Here is a 7500-nt window from a genome sequence, read left to right on the forward strand (position 1 = left end):
CAGGCCCGGATGACGGTACTTCCGTGCCGATAGAGTTTATCCTGAACAGGCAGACCCCTCGATAGCACTGCCAGGCTAGCGACCTCTGGAAATTATCCATTGGCCCCGGCCCGAAAGTCCATCCTAACAGACCGTTCAGTTCATTATCATCAACGCCTAGAGTTTCCCCGAGAACGTCGTCGAATTTTTCCTTCACTATCCCTCTATAGAACGCTAGAGTGGAACTAAAACCGATCGCATTGCCCGCTTGGCTGTGGGCGGAGAGAGCTTGACGGCACTCGAGGTGTCAAGCGCCCTTTCTCGGTCTACTTTTGATCTAGGTCTGCAGCTCTGTCAAAGAGAGGAGCTGCGGAAAAATCGCGTCTGACAAAAGACGACCAAATCTGATCATCGTCTAGGAAACGCTTGAGCGCATGTCTGCGCATCAGTAACCATGGCATGCCAAGGCCTCCGTTCAGCGGTTGTTGACAGCAGATGGATCGCCTGACCAGTGGCACCTGACCCTTCTACAAAAAGTCGAAGAGCAGGCGTACCAGCTTGGCCAACCAGCGGTTGGGAGAAGGGACGACGGTCAAGCGGTAATAGATGACGGATGCGATGTACTCATTCGCCACCTCCGCTCGACCTTTCAGGGACAGCTTCCTCTCGGCCCATTTCTGGGAGAGACGTGTCACCCTGCTCGTCACTTCTTCCTAGTTTTTATCCACCTGGAGGTCCGGACCGAACCAGACCCCGAGCAGTTTAACGGGTCCGTCTGTCCAGCGCCCTACGACGTTGTTGGAGGGCATGAGCTTGCCTCTAGGTGCCCAGTTGCATGCCCACAGACTTTTCGGCGTTAATCTTTGCCCCTGTCACCGCTTCGTACTCGTTTAGTATCTTGCCAATCAGGCCAATGTGCCTGTGGCTCGACACCACCACGGTGACGTCGTCGGCATAGGCAGACACGCTGTTTCCGCCTCCTAGATCGCGCGGGATACCCCTCAAAGCCTCCAACTTGCGCAGTAACGGCTCGAGAGTCAATATGTTCAAGAGGTGGCAGAGAGGGCATCCTTGGCGGACCGAACGCGAGATGTCGAACGGTTCCGAAAGGTGACCGTTCACCCGTATCACCGAGCAGATGTTGCTGTATAAAGCATATCCACCCGCGGAAGACTGGACCGAAGCCGGCTGCCTTGAGGACAGCTGCCAGGTACCGATGGCCGACCCTATCGAAGGCTTTACTCTGATCTAAGTTGATCAAAGCCCCACCCGCGCCAGCGTCGTTACTCACCCTCTCTATGATGTAGCGCATGAGATGGAAGCTGTCGTGTATCGACCTGGTCGGCTTGTCCACGACAAGCGCCAATCTTTTCGCTAGCACCTTGGCCAAAATCTTCAACTCTGCATTGAGCAGAGTGATGGGCCGAAAATTCCCTAAAACGTCCCCCTTGATTGGGTCCTTTTTTAGCAAAGCCACAACCCCTCGACAGACAAAAGCAGGAATTCTCCCGTTTTGCTGCCAGTTGCAGTAGACGTTTGCTAACAGGCCCGCAAACAAGTCTGGCATTGAAGTGTAAAGCTCGTAGGGCAGACCATCCAAACCCGGCGATCTACCTCTCGTGCAACTCTTCATTGCTTCTTCCACTTCCCAGGCAGATATCGGTCCTTCGCAGCACTCTGCCTCGCTGTCCGAGAGTTGCGCCAGTGTCTGGTACGAGTTCGACGGAACAACATGCGTTGGTAAGTAAAGGAGAATAGACATCACGCGTATAGGTGTAACAGGTTTCAAGTTATAATAATATAATAATATAATAATAATAATAATGATAACAACAATAATAATAATAATAATAATGATAATGATAATAATAATATTAATAACAATAATAATATAATGATAATAAATAATAATAATAATAATAATAATAATGATAATAACAATAATGATAATAATGATAATAATATTAATAATAATAACAATAATAATAATAATGATAATAATAAAATAATAAATAATTTATAATAATAATAATAATAATAATAATAATAATATGATAATAATAATAATAATAACAATAATATAATAATAATGATAATAACAATAATGATAATAATAATAATAATGATAATAATAATTAATAATAATAACAATAATAACAATAATGATAATATAATGATAATAATGATAATATTAATGATAATAATAATAATGATAATAATGATATCGACGATGTGATGATGATGGTGATGATGATGATGATGATTAATGATGATTGATGATTGATGATAATGATTGATGATGATGAAACATAAGTATTATATCCATGCAATAAAATTGTTTTACTTTGCAGTCATAGACGAGTGCAAAAAAAACCCATGCCAGGTAAATGAGAAATGCACCAACTCACCAACAAGTTCCTACAGGTGTGACTGTATTCAAGGGTACGAATTCGACGGAACAGTTTGCAAAGGTAAGTAAAGAAGAATGGACATCACGCGTATAGGTGTAAATGGTTTCAAGTTATAATAATAATAATAATAATAATAATAATTTTGTTAATAATAATAGTAATAATGATAATAATAATGATAATGATAAAGTAATAAAATAATAATAATGATGATGTTCATGATGATGATGATGATGATGATGAATTATGAAGATTGATATTTGATGATGATGATGATGATGATTGATGATGATGATGATTAATGATTGATGATGACTATTGATGAAGATGGTTGATGATGATGATGATGATTGAGGATGAAGATTGCTGATGATTGATGGTTGATGATGATGATTGGTGATGATTGAGGTTGATGGTGATGGTTGGTGAAAATGTTTGATAATGATGAATGATCTTGATGATGATGATTGATGATGATGATTGCTGATGATTGATGATTGATGATGATGATTGATGAAGATGATTGATGACGATGATGATGATTGATGATGAAGATTATGATAATGAAACAATATATCCATGCAATAAAATTGTTTAACTTTTCCAGACAAAAACGAGTGCCCAGGAAATAATTATAATGATAATAATAATAATAATAATAATAATAATAATAATAATAATAATAATAAGAAGAGAAGAAGAAGAAGAAGAAGAAGAAGAAGAAGAAGAAGAAGAAAAGAAGAAAGAAAAACAAAAACAACAACAACAAAAACAATAATAATAATAATAATAATAATAATAAAGACAAAAGCACATGAAAATTTAGCTAGCAGATGGGAACAGTACCTCTCCATGGCAAGTGTGTGGCCCCTAGCAAACAACCTGATGTCGACCAGAAACACACGCACCAATGGTTACGAAGCTCAGGGCTATAAGTAGAGAGTGAAGGTTTCATATTACTGCTCAAGACCAAAGCTTATTAACCCGGAACTGCCAAGCCAATGGGATAAAAAATGGAGCTGACCCAAAATGCCGATACTGCAACGATGAGATTGAAACAATAGACCACCTAATCTCAGGGCGTAGAGTCTTAGCACCTGCAGAATATAAAGCAAGACATGACAGTGTCGCCAGTATTACATTGGACAATATGTCGGCATTATAAAAAATCAACCGCTGACAAATGGTATAAACACCATCCTGAAACTGTGACTGAGGGAGAAAATGTGTCGATTCTATGGGACTTCCCTATGCAGACAAACAGGACTATAAAAGCTAATAAACCGAATATTATTATAAAAGATCAGACAAAAAGAATGTGTTTATTAATCGACATGAGTATTCCCTGTGATCATAATAGAGCGGCGAATGAATTTGACAAGATCAGTAGATATAAAGGCTTGCTAATAGATATTGGAAAAAGTGTGGCGCCTCAAGGCGACTACAGTACCAGTGATTGTAGGATCTCTAGGAATGATGAAAAAGGTACTGAAACCTATTTGAAAATGATTCCAGGCTTACCATCCCTATAGGAAGTGCAAAAAATCGTATTAACTTGAACGGCTCATGTACTGAGAAGTGCACTATCGTTGTGAAAATAACATCCATCCATGAATTTATTTATTTATTAATTTTTAAATACATATTTTATCTGTGAATTTGCGTCTGTAATCTAGGAATCCATGCAATGCCCTTCTCTGCCCTAGTTGTATGGAAACACTCGGCAAGAAACGGAATAAAATTTGAAGAAAGAAGGAAAAAAAACGTTATTCATAATATTTTGTTTTTTCTTTGTCACTCATATGAGGTAGCGATTATGAGGTTGCGCAATTACCAGTGTTTTACTGTGACACCGACACTAGATATACCTTCAATCAGTCCAGGGGAAGCTCCACTCGTTCCCTTTCATTATTATTATTATTATTATTATCATCTTTGATATGACTGATATTATTGTTTTATTTGCAGTAGCAGCAGTGGTTGTAGCAACGTCAACAGTAGCGTGGGTGGGGTTAGTGTTAAGGGTGGTAGTTTGGTCTCAGATTCCTATGCTATCATAATAGTACTAGTTGTATTATTGGCGGCTGCAGCATAGTATTATTATTATTTTTTTGCCCAACAGCAATTACTAAGAACAAACTACGTAAAATAGAGCGTAGACAACACATCAGAAAGTGATAAGTATAGAATCTGTGGACAAAATGGTGGAACCGTATGGCATATAACCGGCCGATTTACGCCACAGGAATATAAAAGATGTCACGACAATGATGATGGTGATGACGATTATGATGTCAATGTTGATGATGTCGATGATGTTGATGATGATGATGGTGATGATTGATGATGATGATTGATGATGATGATGATGATTGATGACGATGGTTGATGATGGTGATGATGATTGATGATGATGATGATGATTGATGATGATGATGATGATGATTGATGATGATTGATGATAATGATGAGGATGATGGTGATGATGATGATGATGATAATTGATGATGATGATTATTGATGATGATGACTGATGATGATGATGGTTGATGATGATGATGATGATTGATGATGATTGTTGATGATGATGATGATGATGATTGATGATGATGATTGATGATGATGATGTTGATTGATGTTGATGGTTGATGATGATGATTGATGATAATTATTGATGATAATGATGATTGATGATAATGATGATGATGATGATAATGATGGTTATGATGATGATAATTGATGATGATGATGATTGATGATGATGTCGATGTTGATGATGATGATGATGATAATACTTGATGATGATGATGATGATGATTGATGATGATTGATGATGATGGTTGATGATGATGATGATGATTGATGATGATGATTGATGATGATAATGATGATTGATGATGATAATGATGATTGATGATGATGAATAATGATGATGATTGATGATGATGGTTGATGATGATGATGTTGATGATGATGGTGATTAATGATGATGATGATGATTGATGATGATGATGATGATGATAAAGATGATGATGATGGAGATGATGATGATGATAATTTTGATGATGATTGATGATGTTGCTTGATGATGATGATGATTGATGATGATGATGATTGATTAGAGGGTTGATGATGATGATTGATGTTGATGATGATTGATGATGATGAGATTGATGATGATGATGATTGATGATGATGTTGATGGTTGATGATGATGATGATATGATGATGATGATTATGATGATGATGATGAGTGATGATATGATGATGATGATGATGATGATGATTGATGATGATGATGATGATTGATGATGATGGTTAATGATGATGATGATTGATGATGATTGATGATGATGATGTGATGATGATGCCTGATGATGATGATGATGATGATGATGATGATTGATGATGTGATTGATGGATGATGATAATATTAATAATGATGATGATTGATGATGATGATAATGATTGATGATGATGATGATGATGATTGATGAGGATGATGATGAAGATTGGTAATAGTGGATGATGATGGTGATGATTGATGATGATGGTTGATGATGATGATGATTGAAGATGATCATAATTGATGATGATGATGATTGGTGATGATGATGATTGATGCTGATGATGATGCTGATGATGATGTTTGAAGATGATGATGATGATTGATGATGATAGTGGATGATGATGGTTGATGATGATGATGATGATTGATGATGATGATTGATGATGATAGATGATTGATGAGGATAATGATGATTGATGATGATGATGATGATGATGATTGATGATGATGGTTGATGATGATGATGTTGATGATGGTGATTAATGATATGATGATTGATGATTGATGATGATGATGATGATGATGATGATGATGATTTATTATAATTTATGATGATGATTGATATGTTTCCTTGATGATGATGATGATTGATGATGATGATGATTGATGAGATGGTTGATGAGTATGATTGATGTTGATGATGATTGATGATTGATGATTGATGATGATGATGATTGTGATATGATGATGATGATGATGACTGATGATGATGATGATTGATGATGATGATGAGTGATGATGATGATGATTGATGATGATGATATGATGATTGATGATGATGGTTAATGATGATGATGATTGATGATGATGATTGATGATGATGATGCCTGATGATGATGATCATTGATGATGATGATGATGATTGATGATGATGATGATTGATGATGTGATTGATGATGATGATGATAATAATTAATAATGATGATGATTGATGATGATGATAATGATTGATGATGATGATGATGATGATTGATGAGGATGATGATGATGATTGGTAATAGTGGATGATGATGGTGAGGATTGATGATGATGGTTGATGATGAACATAAATGATGATGATGATGATTGGTGATGATGATGATTGATGCTGATGATGATGCTGATGATGATGTTTGAAGATGATGATGATGATTGATGATGAGAGTGGATGATGATGATTGATGATGATGATGATTGATGATGATGATAATGATGATGATTGATGATGAAGGTTGATGATGATGATTGATGATGATGATAATTGATGATGATGATGGCTGATGATGATGATGATGATGATGATGATTGATGATGATGATGATTGATGATGATGATGATTGATGATGATGGTTGATGATGATGATGATGATTGATGATGATGATGAGTTGATGATGATGATGATTGATGTGATGAGGATGATGATGATTGATGATGATGATGATTGATGATGATGGGTAATGATGATGATGATTGATTGATGATGATTGATGATGATGATGATGATGATGATGATGATTGATGATGAGATGATGATTGATGATGATGATGATGATGATGATGTGATTGATTATGATGATGATAATGATGATAATGATGATGATTGATGATGATGATAATGATTGATGATGATGATGATGATGATGATGAGGATGATGATGAATGATGTGAATATGATGATGATGGTGATGATGATGTGATGTTGATGATATGATGATTGATGATGATCATAATTGATGATGATGATGATTGATGATGATGATGATGATTGATGATGATGTGAT

The 7500-nt window shown here is 36.5% G+C and overlaps 1 protein-coding gene across 1 annotated transcript in view; it reads left to right on the forward strand.

Annotated features, from left to right (window-relative positions):
- Positions 1 to 7500, forward strand: part of LOC118761558 (latent-transforming growth factor beta-binding protein 2-like) — a gene marked incomplete at its 5' end in the record, with an annotated part of 50331 nt that overhangs the window by 36702 nt on the left and 6129 nt on the right. The gene's annotated exons all lie outside the window — the stretch shown is intronic.

The sequence above is a fragment of the Octopus sinensis genome, unplaced genomic scaffold (assembly GCF_006345805.1).
Source record: "Octopus sinensis unplaced genomic scaffold, ASM634580v1 Contig15170, whole genome shotgun sequence".
Classification (NCBI taxonomy): domain Eukaryota; kingdom Metazoa; phylum Mollusca; class Cephalopoda; order Octopoda; family Octopodidae; genus Octopus; species Octopus sinensis.